Source organism: Narcine bancroftii, chromosome 13 (genome assembly GCF_036971445.1).
Source record: "Narcine bancroftii isolate sNarBan1 chromosome 13, sNarBan1.hap1, whole genome shotgun sequence".
Classification (NCBI taxonomy): Eukaryota; Metazoa; Chordata; class Chondrichthyes; order Torpediniformes; family Narcinidae; genus Narcine; species Narcine bancroftii.
Window position 1 is genome coordinate 87,916,678 of NC_091481.1, and position 23,830 is coordinate 87,940,507.

At 49.2% G+C, this 23,830-nt stretch overlaps 1 pseudogene; it reads right to left on the minus strand.

Moving 5' to 3' along the window:
- LOC138748768 (homeobox protein Meis1-like) overlaps positions 1 to 23,830 on the minus strand; it is a 195,758-nt pseudogene that overhangs the window by 37,403 nt on the left and 134,525 nt on the right.

The window sequence follows — 23,830 nt, forward strand, 5'->3', positions numbered from 1 at the left end:
GGGATAGGGTGGGGGGGTTTTGGGATGGGTGGGGGAGTTTGGGTCAAGAGGGGAAGGGTGTGGGATAGGGTGGGGGGGTTTTTGGGATGGGTGGGGAGTTTGGGTCAAGAGGGGAAGGGTGTGGGATAGGGTGGGTGGTTTTTAGGATGGGTGGGGAGTTTGGTCAAGAGGGGAAGGGTGTGGGATAGGGTGGGGGGGGTTTTGGGATGGGTGGGGAGTTTGGGTCAAGAGGGGAAGGGTGTGGGATAGGGTGGGGGGGTTTTGGGATGGGTGGGGAGTTTGGGTCAAGAGGGGAAGGTGTGGGATAGGGTGGGGGGGGTTTTGGGATGGGTGGGGAGTTTGGGTCAAGAGGGGAAGGGTGTGGGATAGGGTGGGGAGGTTTTGGGATGGGTGGGGAGTTGGGTCAAGAGGGGAAGGGTGTGGGATTGGGTGGGGGGGGTTTTGGGATGGGTGGGGAGTTTGGGTCAAGAGGGAAGGGTGTGGGATAGGGTGGGGAGGTTTTGGGATGGTGGGGAGTTTGGGTCAAGAGGGGAAGGGTGTGGGATAGGGTGGGGGGGTTTTGGGATGGGTGGGAGTTTGGGTCAAGAGGGGAAGGGTGTGGGATAGGGTGGGGGGGTTTTCGGATGGGTGGGGAGTTTGGGTCAAGAGGGGAAGGGTGTGGGATAGGGGTGGGGGGGTTTTGGGATGGGTGGGGAGTTTGGGTCAAGAGGGGAAGGGTGTGGGATAGGGTGGGGGGGTTTTGGGATGGGTGGGGGAGTTTGGGTCAAGAGGGGAAGGGTGTGGGATAGGGTGGGGGGGTTTTGGGATGGTGGGGAGTTTGGGTCAAGAGGGGAAGGGTGTGGGATAGGGTGGGGGGGTTTTGGGATGGGTGGGGAGTTTGGGTCAAGAGGGGAAGGGTGTGGGATAGGGTGGGGGGTTTTGGGATGGGTGGGGAGTTTGGGTCAAGAGGGGAAGGGTGTGGGATAGGGTGGGGGGGTTTTGGGATGGGTGGGGAGTTTGGGTCAAGAGGGGAAGGGTGTGGGATAGGGTGGGGGGGTTTTGGGATGGGTGGGGAGTTTGGGTCAAGAGGGGAAGGGTGTGGGATAGGGTGGGGGGGTTTTGGGATGGGTGGGGAGTTTTGGGTCAAGAGGGGAAGGGTGTGGGATAGGGTGGGGGGGTTTTGGGATGGGTGGGGAGTTTGGTTCAAGAGGGGGAAGGGTGTGGGATAGGGTGGGGAGGTTTTGGGATGGGTGGGGGAGTTTGGGTCAAGAGGGGAAGGGTGTGGGATAGGGTGGGGGGGTTTTGGGATGGGTGGGGAGTTTGGGTCAAGAGGGGAAGGGTGTGGGATAGGGTGGGGGGGTTTTGGGATGGGTGGGGGAGTTTGGGTCAAGAGGGGAAGGGTGTGGGATAGGTGGGGGGTTTTGGGATGGGTGGGGAGTTTGGGTCAAGAGGGGAAGGGTGTGGGATAGGGTGGGGGGGTTTTGGGATGGGTGGGGAGTTTGGGTCAAGAGGGGGAAGGGTGTGGGATAGGGTGGGGGGGTGTTTTGGGATGGGTGGGGAGTTTGGGTCAAGAGGGGAAGGGTGTGGGATAGGGTGGGGGGGTTTTGGGATGGGTGGGGAGTTTGGGTCAAGAGGGGAAGGGTGTGGGATAGGGTGGGGGGGTTTTGGGATGGGTGGGGAGTTTGGGTCAAGAGGGGAAGGGTGTGGGATAGGGTGGGGGGGTTTTGGGATGGGTGGGGAGTTTGGGTCAAGAGGGGAAGGGTGTGGGATAGGGTGGGGGGGTTTTGGGATGGGTGGGGGAGTTTGGGTCAAGAGGGGAAGGGTGTGGGATAGGGTGGGGGGGTTTTTGGGATGGGTGGGGAGTTTGGGTCAAGAGGGGAAGGGTGTGGGATAGGGTGGGGGGGTTTTGGGATGGGTGGGGAGTTTGGGTCAAGAGGGGAAGGGTGTGGGATAGGGTGGGGGGGTTTTGGGATGGGTGGGGAGTTTGGGTCAAGAGGGGAAGGGTGTGGGATAGGGTGGGGGGGTTTTGGGATGGGTGGGGAGTTTGGGTCAAGAGGGGAAGGGTGTGGGATAGGGTGGGGGGGTTTTTGGATGGGTGGGGAGTTTGGGTCAAGAGGGGAAGGGTGTGGGATAGGGTGGGGGGGGTTTTGGGATGGGTGGGGAGTTTGGGTCAAGAGGGGAAGGGTTGTGGGATAGGGTGGGGGGGTTTTGGGATGGGTGGGGAGTTTGGGTCAAGAGGGGAAGGGTGTGGGATAGGGTGGGGGGGTTTTGGGATGGGTGGGGAGTTTGGGTCAAGAGGGGAAGGGTGTGGGATAGGGTGGGGGGTTTTGGGATGGGTGGGGAGTTTGGGTCAAGAGGGGAAGGGTGTGGGATAGGGTGGGGGGGTTTTGGGATGGGTGGGGAGTTTGGGTCAAGAGGGGAAGGGTGTGGGATAGGGTGGGGGGGTTTTGGGATGGGTGGGGAGTTTGGGTCAAGAGGGGAAGGGTGTGGGATAGGGTGGGGGGGTTTTGGGATGGGTGGGGAGTTTGGGTCAAGAGGGGAAGGGTGTGGGATAGGGTGGGGGGGTTTTGGGATGGGTGGGGAGTTTGGGTCAAGAGGGGAAGGGTGTGGGATAGGGTGGGGGGGTTTTGGGATGGGTGGGGAGTTTGGGTCAAGAGGGAAGGGTGTGGGATAGGGTGGGGGGGTTTTGGGATGGGTGGGGAGTTTGGGTCAAGAGGGGAAGGTGTGGGATAGGGTGGGGGGGTTTTGGGATGGGTGGGGAGTTTGGGTCAAGAGGGGAAGGGTGTGGGATAGGGTGGGGGGGTTTTGGGATGGGTGGGGGGGGATATCTGCTGGTACACGTCCCCTGACCACTCACCGTGAGATCCTGAAACAGCCAAGCGCGCATGATGTTGGTGCGACCTTCGGGAAAATGCCCCTTTTCTTTTCTGGCGTCTCTTGTCTTTGTCGAGCTCGTCGTCGTCCCCAGTCCCAGGGGAGGCCATACTGTTGTCTAACGCGTCTCCTGAGGGGAGAAGAACCACGGGGATCAGCTGCGATGAGGGCAGAGAGCAGGCGGCTTCCATTCGCCTTGCGCCAGAGTCGGGCAGCGCGGTTGGCGTAGCAGTTAGCGCAATGCTGTTACAGTGCCAGCGTTCGGGACTGGGGTTCAGATCCCACGCTGTCTGTAAGGAGTTTGCATGTTCTCCCCGTGTCTGCAAGGGTTTCCTTCGGGGGCTCTGGTTTCCTCCCACTGTTCAAAATGTACCAGGGATGAAGGTTAATTGGGTGTAATTGGCCTGTTACCGTGCTGTTTGTGCATGTATATGTCAAAGTTGTCCATGTGTTACTTGTCCTCAAGTTCAGCACACAACTGGGAACAGCAGCACACCGTTAATCCGAGTCACATCCTCTCCTCACCCACTGCACATGGATTTATCTGTCTCTCTTAAAAATATCCAAACACTCCGATCCACTTAAGGAAATCTTATGACTCCCTCTGACAAAAAAAACTCTCACCTCCGCATGTCTTCAAGGGCCAGCCCTTAGTTTTACACAATGAGCCCTAGCTCTGCCTTGTCCATCAGAGGAGACCACTTCTCTTCATCACCCATCGTAACCGTCCAGGATCTTTCAGGCCAATTTCCGCTTAATCCTCTAAACTTGTACCTTGGAGCGTAGGAGGATGAGGGGTGATGTCATGAAAGAGTGCAAAATCGTGAGAGGAAAGGATCCGGTGAACAGAGCAGGGGAATTAAGGGATATGGGGAAAAGGCAGGTTGGTGGAGATGATCATCAGATCAGCCATGATCTATCTCACTGAATGGGGAGCAGGCTCAACAGGCCAAATGGCCAACTCCTACTCCTGTTTCTGATGTCATTATTTGCATTAAAATTTTGTTTGTAGGATTTTCCTGATCTTGGATAACCCATTAATTTTTTTTAGTATGATAACAATTGGGAAATTGTTTTACAGACATTTTTGACTGAGCATCTTGAAATTAATTAAAATAATTGAAATTAAACCATTTATTGTTCTCAAATGAATTTGATTTTCTTCATTTCTGAATTGGAAAAACAAATTCTACAATTAAGTGTCTGAAACCCAAGATTGATGAATCTGATAAAAATATTTTGAAGAGGTGACCAAATAGATTGTCTACATGAACTTTAGTAAGGCATTTGACACACTCTTGTATGGGAGAGGAGGGTGGAAAATTAGATCACATGAATGGCATCATGAAGAAAGCCTCTACTTCCTCAGGAGTTTGCGGAGGAGCTAGTGGAGTTGCTCAAGTGAACCGGTATGGACTTGAAGGGCCGACATGGCCTGTTTCCGTGCTGTAAACGTTTATATGGTGATACGGTTAATAGTTTGGCCTGACCCCTTTGTCAGGCAAAAGTGGGGGAAACCAGAACTAGGGGACACAGCCTCAAGATCCAAGGGAGTAGATTTAGGATGGAGATGAGGAGGAACTGCTTTTCCCAGAGGGGGTGGAAATCTGTAGAATTCGCTGCCCATTGAAGCAGTGGAGGCGACTTCAGTAAATATATTTAAGACAAGGTTGGGTAGATTTTTACATACTAGGGGAATTAATGGATATGGGGAAAAGGCAGGTTGGTGGAGGTGAGCCCATCATCAGGTCAGCCACGATCTCATTGAATGCCCAGATGGCCGACTCCTGCTCCTATTTCTGATGCTCTCATGAATGCAGAGGTCCAAACTTTGCTCCCCCTTTACTTCCTGCTGGGTTAAGGCAGAGTCTTTTGCCCAGAGGACAGAGGTTTAAGGTGATGGAGGGGGAGGGAGAGATTTAACAGAAACCTGAGGGGTAATGTTTTTACACAGAGGGTGGTGGGTGTGTGGAACGGGCTGCTGGAGAAGGTGGATAAGGCAGGTGTTAATGCAATGTTTAAGAAAAATCTAGATGGATACGTGGATAGGATGGGTTTAGAGGGGTACAGGCCAATCACAGGCAGGTGGGTCTAGTTAGTGTGTAAGTCATTCTGGTCAGCATGGGCATGTTGGGCCGAAAGGCCAGTTTCCATGCTGGGTAAATCTATGACTCAAGAGGAGACAAGCTGAAACAGACAACGAGCTTTTGGAGGGACTCAGTGGGTTAGGCGGTATCCGTGGAGAGAAAAGGTCAGCCAATGTTTCGAGTCAGGATGGAGAATGAAGGACCCAAAATGCTGACTGAGTATTTGCACCCACGGGTGCTGCCCCACATGCTGCTCCCTGATGAAAATTCCAGTATCTGCACATTGTTTCTCGAAACCAGCCTCACTTGTTCCACTTTCCTCACTCCGCCACTTCCAGGTGTTGCTGTAGTCAACCTTTCTAAATGGTTTTCAACTCATTAACACCCATTCTTAAACAAGGGGACCCAGACAATGAGCTGTTTTTCAGAAGGGATCTCCCCCATGTCCCAAATCACAAGATTACAAGATATAGGAGCAGAAGTAGGCCATTTGGCCCATCAAGTCTACCCCACCATTCTATCATGAGCTGATCCATCCTCCCACTCAGCCCCACCCCCCGGCTTTCTCCCCATAACCCTAATGCCCTGATTAATCAAATCTCTGTCAATCTCTGCCTTAAATACACCCAACGACCTCGCTTCCACAACTGCCTAGGCCAACAAATTCCACAGACTCACGACCCTCTGGCTAATTAAATTTATCTGCATCTCTGTTTTAAATTGAATCTATTTTACCCTGAAGTTGTGCCCCTTTGTTCTAGACTCCCCCACCGTGGGAAACATCCTTCCCACATCTATTCTGTCCAGGCCTTTCAGGATTCGAAATGCCTTGATGAGGTGCCCCCTCATCCTTCCGTACCCCGACGAGTCCAGTCCAAGAGCCAACAATCGTCCCTCACATGCTAATCCATTCATTGGTGGTATCGTTCTAGTAAATCTTCTCTGAACCCTCTCCAATGCCGGCACGTCTTTTCTCAAAAATGTGCCCAAAACTGTACACAGTTCTCCACATGAGGTCTCACTAGTGCTTTACAGTCTCAACATTACATCCCTGTTCCTGAATGCTATCCCTATAGAAATGAATACCAACATTGCATTCACCTTCTTCACCACTGACTCAACCTGGAGGTGAATCTTTGCACCTCTGAATTTTGAATTTTCTTCCTGTCTAAATAATATTCTGCCCTTTTACTCCTTTTACCAAAGTGCAGACCGTACACTTTCCAATATGATATTTCACCTGCCACCTGACTGAAGCAACTTCGGCCCCACATTTTAATTCATTTCCTGCCTCAAATGATCTCATTCTGTTAACTTCATTACTTGCTGTCCCTGGGTTCTATTTGGAAAGAAAATGTTTTCATTTTGTCTTAAATGGAGTGCAATTTCCCTCGAGTGCCCCTCCCAAACCCCCAAAGCCTTTCCCTAACTGTACAGATGCCGTATCAGTTCGCCGACTGTGTATCGGAGGATGATGTGGTTGGTGTGAGGCAGCGTTATAAGTGCTGGCACACATATACCGCGATGTGTTCGATACATTTGGGCTTAGCCTTAGACAGTAGAACCTAGAACATTACAGCATGGACCCTTCTGCCCCCGATGTTGTGCTGACCTATATATATTCCCACCAAAAACAAAGGAAACCTCCCTACCTCGTAATCCTCTATTTTTCTTCCATCCCTGGGCTTGTCCAAGAGTCTTTTAAAAGCCCCTAATGTACCAGCCTCCACCACTATCCCTGGCAACTCTCTATATAAAAAAACCTACCCCTGACATCTCCCCTAAATGTCCCTCCTCTCACTTTGTAAAGACGTCCCCTGGTGTTTGCTTCTCCCGCCCTGGGCAACAGGCACTGACTGTCCAACATTGCATATTTCTTCAAAATTATATTTGCTCATCCATGTTTCACATTTTTCTTGAAGCAATGACATTTTGAAAGAAATTAATGGAATAAGATTTGAGTGATTCACAAAAGTCTGCCATAGTTAAAACACATGGGGTGACATGGTTGGTGTAGCGGTTAGTGTAATGCCTTTATAGTGCCAGCGATCGGGACTGGGGTTCAAATCCTGTGCTGTCTATGAGGAGTTTGTACGTTCTCCCCATGTCTGCGTGGGTTTTCCCACTGCCTGGAGGTCAGTGACTGGTGGAGTTCAACAGGGCTGGTGCTGTAAAGGCATTACACTATCTGAGACCCCCTGCTATTTGTGATTTTTATAAATAACCTGGACGAAGAAGTAGAGGGGTGGATCAGCAGATTTACGACGGTTGGAAATGTTGTGGATAGTGTAGAAGGTTGTTGTAGGTTACAATAAGATATAGACAGGATAGAGAAGTGGCAGATGGAGCTCAAACCGAATAATTGTGAAGTGATGCATTTTGAAAGGTCAAATTTGAAAGCAGAGTATACGGTTAATGACAGGATCCTTAACATTGTGGAAGAACAGAGGAATTTCGGGGCCCAAATCCACATAGCTCTAGAGGTTACTGCACAAGTTGATAGGGTAGTTAAAAAGGCTTTTGGTATATGGCCTTCATTAGTCGGGGGATTGAATTCACAAGCCTTGAGGTGATGTTGCAGCTCTCTAAAACTCTTCTTAGACCATACTTGGAGTGTTGTGTTCAGTTCTGATCACCTCAATACAGGAAGGATGTGGAACAGGGTGTAGAGGAGATTCACCAGGAGGTTGTCTGAATTGGAAAACGTGTCTTATGAGGCAAGATTAGCAGAGCTGGGACTTTTCTCTTTGAAGTGAAGAAGGATGAGAGGAGACTAGAATAGAGGTCAAAAAGATTATGGGAGGCATTGATGGTTGGACAGCCAGTGTCTGTTTTCCAGGGCAGCAGTATCAAATGCCAGAGGACACCTGTACCAGGTGAGTGGAGAAACATTTTGGGGAAACATCAGGTGCAAATGTTTTATACAGAGAATGGTGGGGGCCTGCAATGCATCACCGGGGATGGTGGTGGAGGTTGGTACAATAGGATTATTTTGGAGGTAGGGAAGGTTTTGTTTGTTGAGTGGGTTTATATAGGTCAGCACAACATTGTGGGCTGAAGGGCCTGTACCATGCTGGAATGTTCTATGTTCTCTAGCTCTTGAACGTCCCTTTCTGCTGATTTTGGATTTCAGATTTCTTGTCAAGAGTATGTACTTGACATCACATACAACCCTGAGGTTCTTTTCCCTACGGATGTGGCAGAATTACCACTAATTGGTGGTGCAAAAACTAACTGTACACAGCGTGAACATGTAAACAGATCAGATAACAAATGTAAACAAACTGACTGTGCAATACAGAGAGAACAAAAAAAATCAAAAGTGCACAGAGTCCTTAAACAAGTCCCTGATTGAGTTTGTCGTTGAGGAGTCAGATGGTGGAGGGGAAGCAGCTGTTCTTGAACCTGGTGGGTGCGAGTCTTGTGGCACCGACACCTCTTTCCTGATGGCAGCAGTGAGAACAGAGCGTGTGCTGGATGTTTGCTGCTGCTCTCCGACTAGTTAGAAACTAGTTTGGTGGCACGAAGAGGCCAGTCTGAGCTGGGGAAACGTGACTTTCTTCTCTTGGAGAGCAGTAACTGTATTTATCTATCCTTTACATGAGCTTTATCTAAATGGTCCCTCGATGTGCATGATTGGATTATTTCATTTTTACAAATACCTGTTGGGCACCAGCAAGTTATGAATTTCCGTGTGGATCTACATTGCATTGATCTGTACGTCAACAATCTTGTTTGCATTTTGACATACATTTTGGTTGTGAGGATGGTCAGGTCATCCTGAGATCATGAATCACACAAAGTGTGAGGAATCAATCTTGCTCCAGGCGTGAGGATAAGTCTGAGTCAGAAGGTTGTACATTCAAGCCCCCCTCCATCCCAATCTCAGCTGAGACTGCAGTAGTGAGGGGGGAGGGGGGGGGTGCTACACTGTCTGAAGGACTGGTTTTGGATGAAGCCCTGAATCACCCTGCCAACTGGAGGGAGGATTTTGAATAAGAGTGTTGGAGACCTCTTGGTCCCTAAGTGTGAGTATCTTTTTGAAGATTATACAGCACAGTAACAGACCCCTTTGGCCCACGAGCCCGTGCGCCTAATGACACCCAATTGACCTACAGCTCCAGACATTTTGAACGGTGGGAGGAACCCACGCAGACACGGGGAGAATGTACAAAGTCCTTACAGACAGCGCTGGATTCAAACCTGGGTCACCAGCGCTGTAACAGCACTAACCACAACTATTGCCCAAAGTCATGGTGAAGGTCCACAGGAAGGTCACAGACCCTCTGTGTTTACTCGGCTGTCCAATCAGAGTCACCTTCCGCACTTTGCAATGATCCTGCTCCAAAGATATTAAAATGAGAGCCGTCAGCAGCTGCTCAAACTGCCGTGTCCTGAGGCAAGAGGAAAACCTCTGAAGCTTGCCTGCAGGGCATCTAAATAATGCATGGAGGAGTCCTTCAGCTTGTCCCACATCAGGATGTGCGGTGCCCCAGTGTCTGTCTCCCACCGCCCGGGAACATCGACGCGGTCGGCAGGAACAGGAAAGCAGGGTTGATATCCACGCCCCATCCCACACACATCTCATCTCGTCATTCACAACTTGCTGACAGCCCATCCCACTGCACCCACACCTCAGCCACATGTACCTCTACACCCATACACCTCCCTACCCCCCATCCCATGTCCTCTTCATACAGGCACCTACACACATAGTCACACACACACGTGTGTGCACTCACATAGACACACAGGCACACACACACACACACACACATGCATACATACATACTTACACACTCACACATGCGTGTGTCCACACATTCTCACACCCACAGACCCGCACACGTGCAAACACACACTCATACACAAGTGCACAAACACTTAACATGTGCATGGACATATACACAGATGCACATACACATAGCCACACCCACATGCATACGCACACGCAGACACACAGACACACACACACACACACACACACATACACATTTTCCAGCCACTGGGGAGAAGCACCTTGTGACAGTACAGATTCTATCACCAATGTGAAACATGTCAAACTCAGGCCCACGGGCCAAATTTGGCCCGTGATATAATTACATTTGGCCCGCAAGATCATATCAAATATGTATTAGAGCTGGCCCGCTGGCCGCCGCGCCAGTATAGCGCATGCACAGCTAATACTACAAATCCCAGAATGCTTTACAAATGCGTTGGCGCTGGCCTGTCAGCCCGCTAATTGCCCCCACTTTACTTTCATTAGGATCTGCGACCTGTCGCCTAACTCACATGTAATAAACCCCTTACGAAAAATGGCCAAACCAAAGACAGAAAACAGGACCTTTCAAGACAGGTGGGAGGCAGACTATATGTTCATCATTTTAAAAGATAAACCTGTTTGTCATTGAAGCAAGTTGTTATTTTTTTGACTTGTTGGCTTGTGAAAAAAAATACATTTAAAAGGAGCTTAAAGGCTATAGAGAAATATTATTTATTGAATATTTTATTTCTCATTTGTTAATGCTTCTTCTGGAAAGAGTTTAACCAAAACTATTATTAAACATTTATTTTAATAAGAAAAAGTTTAACATTACATGTTGAAAGAAGAGAAAACATGCAGATGTGTTTGAAAATTTTCAATAAATATTTAGTTTGGCCCACGGCTTAGTCCAAGTTTTTAATTTTGGCCCTCTGTGAATTTGAGTTTGACACCCCTGTCTTAAAGGATTGCTCCTAGCCAGACCAGGTCATTCTGGACTGGTCGACCTACATGTGATCTGCTCCAGTCTTTTAGTTAATAAAAGCCTTGGTTTGGATCAACAAGTCTCTGGTTCTTTCAACGCGCTCTACACACCTGTTACCATTTCCTAGAACAGACGATTCCTGATCCAGCCACATGCTGTGTTTCCGTGCCCCACATGCTGATCCCACTGCTCCATTAATTCCCACTGACACTCCCTCTGGCTTCCACCTCTATGGGGAACCAGGGTTTCGATGTGCTTGTGGATCGTGGTGTGCAGAGATCTGGCTCATCTGCTTTCCCCACTCCCACAGCGAGGGTCAATCTGAAAATCCTGCAATGTACTGTGGGCATTTCCTCCCTTCACCCTCCCCCCCCCCCCCCCCTAATTGGCCAGGGCCCAGAACAATGACCTGTACCCACAAAGCCACAGATTCTCCAGGAATTGTTGTGACCAGCAGACTCTTTGACCAAGTTGTCCCACCTGCCTGCGTGTGGCCCATCTTGTCCAGGTATCCTGTGAAATAGAACCTGCCTCAACCCCCTCGTCTGGCAGCCTGTTTCATATACCCACACCCTCTGTCTCCATCTGTGTTTGGGATGGAGAGCCGAGGGTTGGTGCCCCAGTGGGTAAAGTTCTCCAGGCACCATTCCTTGTGGCTGGCAACTTGCCTGCCACGAGGGTCTTGGTCGTGTCAACCTTCCCAGAGGCTGTTGGAACTGACGGTTTCCTGGGTTTCCCATCACAGATATGATGGTGCGAGGGTGCTGGTGTACCCTCCGCAGGGAGACCTCTACCCTGTACCTGAAAGAACACCTTCGCTCTGTCTGCTGCAACAGCAAGGACCTCCCAGTGACCAACAACTTCAATTCCTACATGACATATCAGTCCCTGGCCTCGTGCACAGCCAAACCAAGGCCACCCACAAGTCAAGAAACAACACCTCATCTTCCATCCTCCAGCCAGGCGGCATTAGCATCGGCCTGCAATTTCCATTAATCTCTTCCCTGAGTCTCTCTCTTTCTCCATTCCTCTGTCTCCCTTCCCTCTCCCATCAGTTGTCCCCTCTCCCCATCACTTCTCAGCTTTTTCCCTTCCACCCATATCCTCCTATGACCTCTTACATGTTGGCTTGGGCTGCTCCCCCTGCCCTTTCCTCTCTCCTCTCCCCTCCCCCCCATCTTTTTATTTGCACCCTTGCTTGTTTTTGCTTCTACCTGACGAAGGGCCCAGGCCAGAAACACTGATAACCCTTCACCTCCTGTAGAGCTTGGTTAGAGTGCACAGGTGAGGCCCAAGGGTCTGTTTCCACACGGCGTGGCTCTGTGTGGCCAAGGTCTCCACAATCCCCTTCCTGATGTGACATGCCTGCCCCAGGCCTGACCACGGACACAGAGGGACGCACAATCTGCTAATAATTTTAACGTTGCACCATTCTGCACTCCTGATGAAGGGGCCAGGTCCAAATTGTCGACTGCCCTTTACTGGAATCCATCAATACTGGAATCCAACTGGAATACATCAATGCTGGCCGACTATTGTTGGACCCTGACATGAGAGGCATCAGATGCTGAGTACAAACAAAAATTTTTAGGTCAGTTGAACTAATGCAATTAAAAATGCTAAATTCAATAAACATTAGTTGAAAGTTTCTCCAACTTCCTATGTGATTCAGCAAATCTGAAATTATCTTTGTGTTCAGTTTGAAGTTGTTTATCATAATCCCCAATATTTTTTCAGGAAGCCACCATTTGAAAAAAAATCGTTGTCCTGTGTATTCAGAGAGGAAATTGAAATAGCACTTGGTTTTCAAGTATTCATTGCTGCTGCTTTTTGAGAGTAATCCTGGGGTAAATGAGGAGAGTTGCCCATCCATGGGACAGCGTGGGAGGGGTGGGTTGAGAGGAGTTGAGGTTCAAGCCTCCTCGACCGTCTGGTGAACTGGGAAAGGCTGGATGTGACAACTGCTTGTTTAATCGGCAGAGCATGGAGCAGCTTTCTGAACGCCTGGCTGTGATTAATACTCCCTCCTCATCTCCTGCTGTTTTATGGGATCTCCTGACACAGGGGCCCTCACAGAGTTTACACACAGCCCGTGGCCACTCAGATGGACTCCTTCAACACCTTCCCACAGTAAAATTTATATCCCTGGCTCCGCTGACAATATAAACCAGAATAGGCCACAGGATTTGGCAGCATCATTTCATCAGCTCTAACAAAGGCAAAGTCATTGTTACTGGCTTTGCCAGGACTGGTAACTGTGGAGGAAGGTTGGCAAAGATTTAGCAGATAATTTGTTGGGCCAGAAATGGCTCTTTGTTTTAAATTTTGACACAAACAATCAGCCTGAGGTTCTATATCCATTTAATGAGCACTGACAAAAATATAACCCCCCCCCCAACTCACTGGTGAAACCCGCCAATTATTAGTGTGTGGCATCTCCACTCCTGAGACGAGGCCCTGGGACTTTAGCCCCAACCCTCACTGATGGATTAATCATGCAAGAATGTACTGGGGGGGGGGCAGGAATCACACTGAGGAGGGGCCCTAGAGAGAGAGAGAGAGGTCACTGTGGGGGTGTTGAGAAATTGAAAGAGGACTACAAGGAGTGTAGAAAAAATCTTAAGAAAGAAATTAGAAAGGCCAAAAAGAGGCACGAAGAGGCTTTGGCAGACAGAGTAAAAATAAATCCAAAGGGTTTCTCTAGGTACATTAAAAGTAAAAGATTAGTGAGGGATAGAATTGGACTCCTTATAGATAGCGAGGGTCGGCTGAGTGAGAAGTCAGAGGAAATGGGGGAAATTTTGAATGATTTCTTTTCCTCGTTATTCACTAGGGAAAAAAATATTGTACCAGTTGAAGTAAAGAAAAATAGTGGGGAGGTCATGAATCATATAAGGATAACTGAGGAGGTAGTGATGGCTGTGTTAAAAAAGATAAAGGTGGATAAATCTCCCGGACCGGACAAAATATTCCCTAGGACACTCAAGGAGACTAGTGTACAGATAGTGGGGCCATTAACAGAGATATTTAGGATGTCACTGGTCACGGGGGTAGTGCCAGAGGATTGGAGGGTAGCTTATGTTGTTCCGCTGTTTAAGAAAGGGTCAAAATGTAAGCCTGGATATTATAGACCTGTGAGTCTGACGTCTGTGGTGGGTAAGTTGATGGAAAGTCTTCTGAGGGATGGCATTTACAAATATTTGGAAGAAGAGGGATTGATAGGAAGTAGTCAGCATGGTTTTGTCAGGGGTCGATCATGCTTAACAAATCTTATAGAGTTTTTCGAGGGGGTTACAAAAAAGATTGATGAAGGAAAGGCTGTGGATGTTGTCTATTTAGACTTTAGTAAAGCTTTTGACAAAGTTCCCCACAGGAGGTTAGGAAAAAAGGTGGAGGCATTAGGTATAAATAAGGAGATAGTGAAATGGATTCAGCAATGGTTGGATGGGAGGTGTCAGAGAGTAGTGGTAGAAAATTGTTTGTCAAATTGGAGGCCGGTAACTAGTGGAGTTCCTCAGGGTTCGGTCCTGGGTCCACTATTATTTGTTATATATATTAACGATCTGGAGGAAGGGGTGGTAAATTGGATAAGTAAGTTTGCAGATGATACAAAGATTGGTGGTATTGTGGACAGTGAGGAAGATTACTGTAGCTTAAAAAGAGATATAGGAAAGCTAGAGGATGGGCTGAGAAATGGCTGATGGAATTTAATATGGATAAGTGTGAAGTGTTGCATTTTGGAAAGGCAAATCTAAATAGGTCATATACATTGAATGGTAGACAATTGAGGAGTGCAGAGCAACAAAGGGATTTAGGAGTTGTGGTAAATAGTACCCTCAAGGCTGATACTCAGGTAGATGGTGTGGTGAAGAAGGCATTTGGAATGTTGGCCTTCATAAATCGGAGTATTGAATTCAAGAGTAGGGAGGTTATGATGAAATTGTACAAGGCATTGGTGAGGCCAAATTTGGAGTACTGTGTACAGTTTTGGTCACCAAATTATAGGAAAGATATAAACAAAATAGAGAGAGTGCAGAGAAGGTTCACGAGAATGTTGACAGGATTTCAGGGTCTGAGTTACAGAGAAAGGTTGAGCAGCCTGAGGCTTTTTTCTCTGGAGCGGAGAAGATTGAGGGGGGATTTGATGGAGGTGTTCAAGATTTTAAAAGGGACAGAGAGAGTCAACGTGGATTGGCTTTTTCAACTAAGAGTGGGGGAGATTCAAACCAGAGGCCATGGTTTGAGATTGAAAGTGGAAAATTATAAGGGGAACTTGAGGGGAAATTTCTTCAGGCAAAGGGTGGTTGGGATGTGGAATAAACTTCCGGCAGAGGTGGTTGAAGCAAGGACGTTATTTACATTTAAGGAAAGACTGGATAATTACATGGAGGGGAGAGGATTGGAGGGGTATGGTTCTGTGCTGTATATGGTTATGGTTATATGGGGATCCATACTGAGGGGGGAACCACACTGAAGAGGGGCTATACTGGTGGGGGGGGTCATTGTGGAAGGGCCATACTGGGGGGTAGGAGGGTCACACTGTGGAGGGGCCATACTGGTTGGGGGAGGGGGGTCACTGTGGAGGGGCCATACTGGGGGGCGGTGTCATACTGTGGAGGGGTGGTGGGATGCCTCTTGTCACTTCTCTGTCTGGGAGGAGATGGTGTACCACAGGTATGTGGAGTGTGAAGGGGGCCATCCACTCTTCGCCCCCCTGAAGGGGCTGCTCTTGAAGTTCTGGTGCACTTCAGCCCTCCTGATCTATGGCCACCTGGTGCAGAGGGAGAGGGGTCATTCATGTGAGGGGTTGTCACTGGGCCTGGGTAAGATGGCTACTCACAGGTTGAGGCAGCGGACAGTCGAGGGTGTGGGGCGAGCTGACTGTCTGCCCCTAGTTCGGGGTTACATCAGGGCCCATGCAGTGTTGGAATGGGAGCATGTGGGATAGTGGGCGAGTTCGAGGGACAGTGTCGTAAATAAGAATAATGGGATTTTAATTTGAAATGTAAAGTGCATGTATTAGAGGGGTAATAACCTGTCACATCAATAAGTCGGTTATTTGATGTAGTTCTGGTCACAGTTTGTGTTTTGTCATGTTGTAATAAATGTTTTAGTAAAAAGGGGCAGTGGGATGCTGAATTCATCCTTGTTATTCTCGCTACCTTCCCATTAATCCCCTCATCCACATGGCAGCAACAATTCACAGTGGCTGATCGTCCCATGAACCAGTGCGGGGCACAGTCTCTGCATCACAGCAATATCAATGTGGTCAACACTACTGTTCCGATCAATCCAGGCCAGTGGTTCTCAACTGTTTTCTTTCCACTCACATCCCACTTTAAGTAATCTCTAGGCCATTGCTGCTCTGTAATTAGTAAGGGATTGTTTAAGGTGGTATGTGAATGGAAAGAAACAGTTGAGAACCACTGATATAGGCTGATGTCCAGGTGCAGTCATTTTCAGGCACGGGATGCCCTTGCTTCTCTCCTGCTCTCACCTGCTCAACCTCTCTCTGTAGCTACAGGCCCACCCCCACCCCCCACCCCCACTAAGTCCTAGCAACAAGCTCATCAAACCTTCTCTTCACCCTCTCCAGCTCGCCTACATCTTTTCAGTAGCCCGGTGACCAAAATGGAACACAATCCTCCAAATGGGTCCTCAGCCACCTCTTTATAACTGCAACAGGACCTCCCAACTTCTAAACTTGGTACTCTGACTGATGAAGGCCAGTGTGCCGCAAGGCATTTTGATCACCGTTGGTCATTTCAACCTACAGCATTCCATTTGAAAGCCTCATTCCCAACATGCGGGGCATGGTCCTCACGGGGCTTGTGTGGAAGGAACACTTCCTTCTTCCATTCCTGAACCCACTTGTAATCGAAGCCAAACCGTCCTGTTCCTGAATCTCCATGGAAGCAGCGAATATTTACACCGAGCACTTAATGCAGAGCCTCTATCAATCCTTCCAATTCAATGGAATCCGAGCTATTCTTGTGTAATTGTGCCTCAAAATTTAACCCTTCGAATTAAGGATCGAGCCGATGAACCGTCACTACGTCAAACCTTTCAGTTCTCTTTTGCTTCTTTATTCCCGACCATTGGCCTGGAACCAAGAAGGCGTGAAAATTCACCCAGAGAGTTCACCCAGTGAGCAAATTTAAGTTCTTTGGAGTCATTATCTTTAAGGATCATTCCTGGACCCAACACACTAATGCCATTGTGAAGAAAGCACATCAGCACCTCTACTTCATCAGGAGTTTGTGGAGGTTTGGTTTGGCAAATTTCTACAGATGTGCAGTGGAGAGTGTGCTGACTGGCTGCATCATGGTCTGGTACGGGGGACACCAATACCCCTGAGTGTATTGGCTCCAAAAGGTAGTGGACATAGCCTAGAACATCACAGGCAAAACCCTCCCCACCATCAAGAACATCTATGGGAAACACTGCCGTCGGGAAGCAGCAGCGATCATCAAGGTTCCACACTACCCCTCCAGTGCACGCTCTGTTCTCGCTGCTGCCATCAGGTCTCGGTTCCACGAGACTTGCATCCACCAAGTTCAGGAACAGCTGCTCCCCTCCGCCATCAGCCTCCTCAATGACAAACTCAATCAGGGACTCGTTTAAGGGTTTTACTTGCCACTGTTGATGTTTTTCTCTCTCCGTATTGTACAGTCAGTTTGTTTACCTTTATCTGTTTACATGTATCTGCTGTGTAGTTTTTTTTGACACTACCAATAAGTGGTAATTCTGCCTTACCCACAAGGAAAGGAACTTCAGAGTTGTACGTAATGTCATGTACATAAATCTAAAATCTGAGTGGTGAACTCTTGCAGGAAGACACAACTTTTGATTACGTTCAAAACTGTGATTAATATACTTTTGGACGCTGAAGGACTTTATGTGAAAAAAAATTGGCTCCTCGTACGAAAATAACATAGTTATCTAAGACCTGTTTAATTAAACTCGGTCTAACTTTTTTTATATAAAGGATCTGAATTACAGGTAAGATGTACGGAAGGTGTATGGAACCTTGGTTTTCAAGAGATATTGAGACCCTGGTTAAGAAGAAGAAGAACAGGACCATTAGAGGTCGCACATAATCAGTGAACCGGTGCAGACTCGAAAGGCCAACATGGCCTGTTTCCGCTCCATAAATGGTTATATGGTTATAACACTACAGCACAGTACAGGCCCGGCCCAAGTTTTGGTGACCTATATATTCCTATCAATAAAAGTACGAAACCCTCCCTACCCGTAAACCTCCATTTTTCTTCCATCCATGCATCTGTCCAAGAGTCTCTTAAATGTTCACCACCCCCGATTCCAGGCCCCCACCACTCTCTGTGTAAAACACTTACCCCTGATGTCTCCCCTAAACTTCCCTCCCCTCACTTTGTACAGAGGTTGTAGTTGATCTTTTCACTTGGCACATATCTCCAGCCATCTATTTCTCTCATGGCCAACAGGTATCAACCTCTCTGCATCTGAGTGGCATGTAGAGAATTGGGAAGATTCACCATCCTCTACACAACAGCTTTGCTTCTTGCCTCTACATGCTGCACCCAGACATTCAAGGCTGTGCCTCTACTTACAAGCGTCCCTGGCAGGAGAAACCATAATCTTCTGAAACCATTAACCTTTCTTCTCATATACTTCAGATTGAGTTCATGGGTAAATTTTTACTGTATTAAAGTACAGTAAGTCCAGTCCTGGAAGGGAGACATGGATGGTGCAACAGTGCAACACCGTTCAACCGCCAGCGATCATGACCAGGGTTTGAATCCTGCACTAACTCTAAGGAGTATGAATGTTCACCTCGTGAATTTCCCTGGGGCTTGGTTTCCTCCCATCCTTCAAAAATAAAATGAACCAGGGCTTGTAGGTGAATCGGGTGAAAATACGCAGCACGGGCTTGTGGGGCGAAAGGGCCTGTTACCATACTGTATGTTGACATTTTAAAACTAAAAGTTAAAAGCCTTGATGCGGAGTGTATGCGCTGGTGGTCGTCCCGGAAAATGGTTACCCAACATCTAATTCATTAGAGACCCTTGACAATTCTGGTGGCAAAATGAGGCCGATACAGATGAGCTCCATGTTTTATCGAGCAATGCAGCAGGTTGCCAATGGGTTCTCAAACTCCACTGACTGCGTGGCTCTGTACCTCTGAATGTATCATCTTGGCCCATATCATTTTGTGTTTTTTATGGAGGACGTGTCCCTGTAAGAGTTCTACCTTTGAACAAATGTGTCGCATGTTGGCCAGGAACCTTTATATACTGCCCGCGGGTTTCTTTAAGGCTTGCACGACGTGGCCCTTTTAAGTGTTCACAGTTCAGATGCTGTGTCCCAGAAAGAGATGTACTGTTGGCAAATCAGCTGGAACATCCAAAGGCAGAGAGAGGACAAAACATGATAAGATAAATCTGGTCTCCTCTCTGGGAACCGGCAGAACATCCCGTGGGATTTTACATTGGATGTGTGGGCGGGAGATGTGAGGGAGATGAAGGAAAGTGGCTGGGAAAGTGTAGGGGAAGGCATGAAGAGAGAATGTACAACCAGAGACCATGCACTAATGGGACGCCCCTGATTGAGGCACCTCAGGTCCAGCCACTATAAATACTGCTTGCATTTGGTTTGTGCCTGCATACACGCACCCGTAATGCACACACTTATGCACGCACACAGACACAAACACAAATGCTCATTCGGGCTCATTAACAAACATGCACACACACACATAGGCACACTCAGACAAGCATGCATGTTTACACAGACACACATGCACAAAGTCACTCATGCACACACATGTGCATAAATAGACACAGGCTGGCATAGACACACAAGTACATGTACATTCACAAAAATATTCATACCTATATACGTGTGGATCCAAGCACGCACCCAAACACACAATCACATGCACACGCACGCATTCACATACACACATACACATCCACACACACTCATGCAAATGCACACACACGCACACACACACACGCACACACATATACACACACATTCATCCACACACACACACTCATGCAAACACACACCTGCACGTGCACACATACACAAATACAAACTCTTTCTCTCACACTCGCACACCTTCATCCTCACACACAAACACAAACTCTCACACACAGAATAAATGTGTGTTCAGAAGAAGTTTCATTATCAACCTCTGACAAAGAGATGAGGAGACGAGGTGATTCATAACCCTGTTATTGCGGTTGCCAATTCCCCACAGTTTGCTGAGTGCTGCATACACAAATCTTCAGGCTCACTGGACTCCCTCCCTCTCATTAACTGGAGCCTGGAATCCCATTCTACCTGCCCAGTGAGTGAGAGATCACTGCTCCTGTGGATTTTAAATTAAAAATGAGGCTGATTTTTCCATCTTTATGCCTTTAATTATTCCTCCAATACTTCATTGATTACACTGTGAATCCTGATGAAGTTCAAAGCATGGTGGGTCCCTGGCCAGATTTAAGCATCCAGGAGAGGAACTGGATCCAACCTTTATCCTCTTGCTGTTCTCCCCCTACATCTCCCACCCCCTCCTAGTACCAACACTGTTCACCCCCACATCTCCCACCCCCTCCTAGTACCAACACTGTTCTCCCCCCACATCTCCCACCCCCTCCTAGTACCAACACTGTTCACCCCCACATCTCCCACCCCCTCCCAGTACCAACACTGTTCACCCCCTCCTAGTACCAACACTGTTCACCCCCACATCTCCCACCCCCTCCTAGTACCAACACTGTTCACCCCCACATCTCCCACCCCCTCCTAGTACCAACACTGTTCTCCCCCCACATCTCCCCCCCCCTCCTAGTACCAACACTGCTCACCCCCACATCTCCCACCCCCTCCCAGTACCAACACTGTTCACCCCCTCCTAGTACCAACACTGTTCACCCCCACATCTCCCACCCCCTCCTAGTACCCACACTGTTCTCCCCCCACATCTCCCACCCCCTCCTAGTACCAACACTGTTCACCCCCACATCTCCCACCCCCTCCCAGTACCAACACTGTTCACCCCCTCCTAGTACCAACACTGTTCACCCCCACATCTCCCACCCCCTCCTAGTACCAACACTGTTCACCCCCACAACTCCCACCCCCTCCTAGTACCAACACTGTTCACCCCCACATCTCCTACCCCCTCCCAGTACCAACACTGTTCACCCCCTCCTAGTACCAACACTGTTCACCCCCACATCTCCCACCCCCTCCTAGTACCAACACTGTTCACCCCCACAACTCCCACCCCCTCCTAGTACCAACACTGTTCTCCCCCCACATCTCCCACCCCCTCCTAGTACCAACACTGCTCCCCCCAAATCTCCCACCCCCTCCCAGTACCAACACTGTTCACCCCCTCCTAGTACCAACACTGTTCACCCCCACATCTCCCACCCCCTCCTAGTACCCACACTGTTCTCCCCCCACATCTCCCACCCCCTCCTAGTACCAACACTGTTCACCCCCACATCTCCCACCCCCTCCCAGTACCAACACTGTTCACCCCCCTCCTAGTACCAACACTGTTCACCCCCACATCTCCCACCCCCTCCCAGTACCAACACTGTTCTCCCCCCACATCTTCCACCCCCTCCTAGTACCAACACAGTTCTCCCCCCACATCTCCCACCCCCTCCTAATACCAACACTGTTCACTCCCACATCTCCCACCCCCTCCCAGTACCAACACTGTTCTCCCCCCCACATCTCCCACCCTCTCCCAGTACCAACACTGTTCTCCCCCACATCTCCCACCCCCTCCCAGTACCAACACTGTTCTCCTCCCCACATCTCCCACCCTCTCCCAGTACCAACACTGTTCTCCCCCACATCTCCCACCCTCTCCCAGTACCAACTCTGTCACAAAATAATTTTATATTCTAAATCTTTCATGATCAACAAAGAGAAGCTGTAATGTAACAATGGGGGGAGGTGGGCCTCTTGGACCCTGAACACTATATTAACCATGGGGTCTGACTCTGGCCTGTGCTGTGGATGTGATTTTGGTTTCTGATCTGCTGTTGGTGGGGAAATGGGAGGCTGCGAAGGGTGGACAAAGGTAGAAGTTGGGCAGGGTGGTGCTGGAGAGGAGAGGAGAAGGAGGGGTGAGAAGGAAGGGGAGCAGGGAGAAGTGAGGGGGAGGGGTGAGTGGAGAGTAGGGAGGAGGGAGGTGGAGCAGGGAGGGGTGAGGGGAGGGGGTGAGGGTTATGGAGCGGAGCAGCAGGGTAGGGTGGAAGGAGGAGGTAGAGAGAGGCATAGGCTCAAAGCGGGACCCAACCTGCCCACACCAACCACACTAGTCCCACCTACCTGCGTTTGGCTCATACCCCTCTATATCTGTCCCATCCATGTATCGACCCAAATGTTTCTTAAACATTGCAGTAGCACCTGCCTCAACCACCTCCTCCAGCAGCCAGTTCCACCCACCCTCTGTGTGAGAATGTTAACCTTCAGGTTCCTGTTAACGGTTGGAGGAGGCAGGTAAAAGGGAGATGTGGAGGGGTTGACAGAGGGGGAAATTAATGGAGGGGGGAAGAGAGGAAATATTGAGCAAAGGAGGGTGGGGAAGGGGGGATGGTGGTGGAAGGAAGGGATATAAGGGGACACGAAGGACTGGAAGGCAAATTTCGGAAACATCCAGCATTCCCTTGGTCAAATGTCATCAGACAGCACAAGGGGTGTCATTCAGCCCATCGGACCTGTGCCTGCTGCATGCTGACCCAACTCCCATTTGTCTTGGTGTTGCCAGCTGCCTGTACATATACACCCCAAGCTGTCTGTACAAACATACCAGAGCTGCTTGTACGTATACAACCAAACTGCCTGCCATTACATAAACACCCAAGCCTCTACATACACACCTGAGTTGCCTGTACGCATGCACCCCAAACTATCAGCCTATACATACATACCCCAAGCCCCTTGCTTGTACATACACACTTGAGTTTCCTGTATATACACACCCCGAGCCCCCTGCCTGTACATACACACTCAAGTTACCTGCCTGTAGTCCACCCATGGAGAACCCTGTCTGTCTGTACTAACAATTCATCCACATCAGGAATCATAGCTGGTTACTCGAGAACAATGGAGCCTCAAACACTACAGCTCAGATACAGACTCTTTGGCCCATCTACTCTGTGCCAAGCTATTATTCTGCCTCATCCCATTGATCTACACCTGGACCATATCCTTCCACTTTAAATCCGAATCTGTTTAACCATTTCCCGTAACTCAGCACTGCAGGTCCCGGCAACAACCGAGTGAATCCTCTCTGTACTCTTTCATGTTTTCAGTGATCCTCATGCTGAGGGGAAACTGAGGCCAACCCGCTTCAGGGCTGAGCTAAAGGGAAAAGGGCTGCAGGTCTGGGCTGTGAGTCTGGGGGCTGTAGGTTTGGGGTTGCGGGTTTGGGCTGAAAGATGTGGGGCTGTGGGTTTGGGGTGCAGGTTGCAGGGCTGTGGGTTGTAGGGTTGCAGGACTGAGGGTCATGGAGGTTCAGGTTGCGGGACTGACGTGAGAGAACTGAGCCCCAAGGGGTGTTTGTTTAGAAATGCTCACATTATTTTTCTGAAGGAGATGGTTCCAGAAGCATGAGCCAGAGGTTTAACGTGAGAGGGGGAAAGATTTAACAGAATAGGGTGGTCAACATTTATAGAGGTGGCCCCAATTCAAGACGTTTGAACAGATATATGGAGAGGAAAGGCTGTGGACCAAGTTCAGGCAAAAAGGACTAGCCCAGAATGCCAACTTGGTCAGCACAGACGAGATGGGCCAAAGAGCCTGTAGCTAGAATGAGGAATTTTGCTGCCCTCAGGATTGGATACCTCCTGAGCAGCAGAATGGTCATGTCCCAAAGCTGGGTGGGCAGGACTGAGCTACCTTGTTCGCTGCAGTTGTCTCCACTGTGAGATGCCAGGCCTCCACTCGATGGCCCAGGAGTGCCGGAGTGTGTGGAGCCCGTGTCGTCGTGGTCTCGGCTCCAGTGGTTCTGTGGGCAGAACAACAAAGCATTCACTCGGTCATCACTGCAGTTGAGGCCAGGCAGGACAGGCAACGGGCCTAGTGGAGGACAAGGGACAGGTAGTGGTGGAATCAATTTAGCCAGGACTA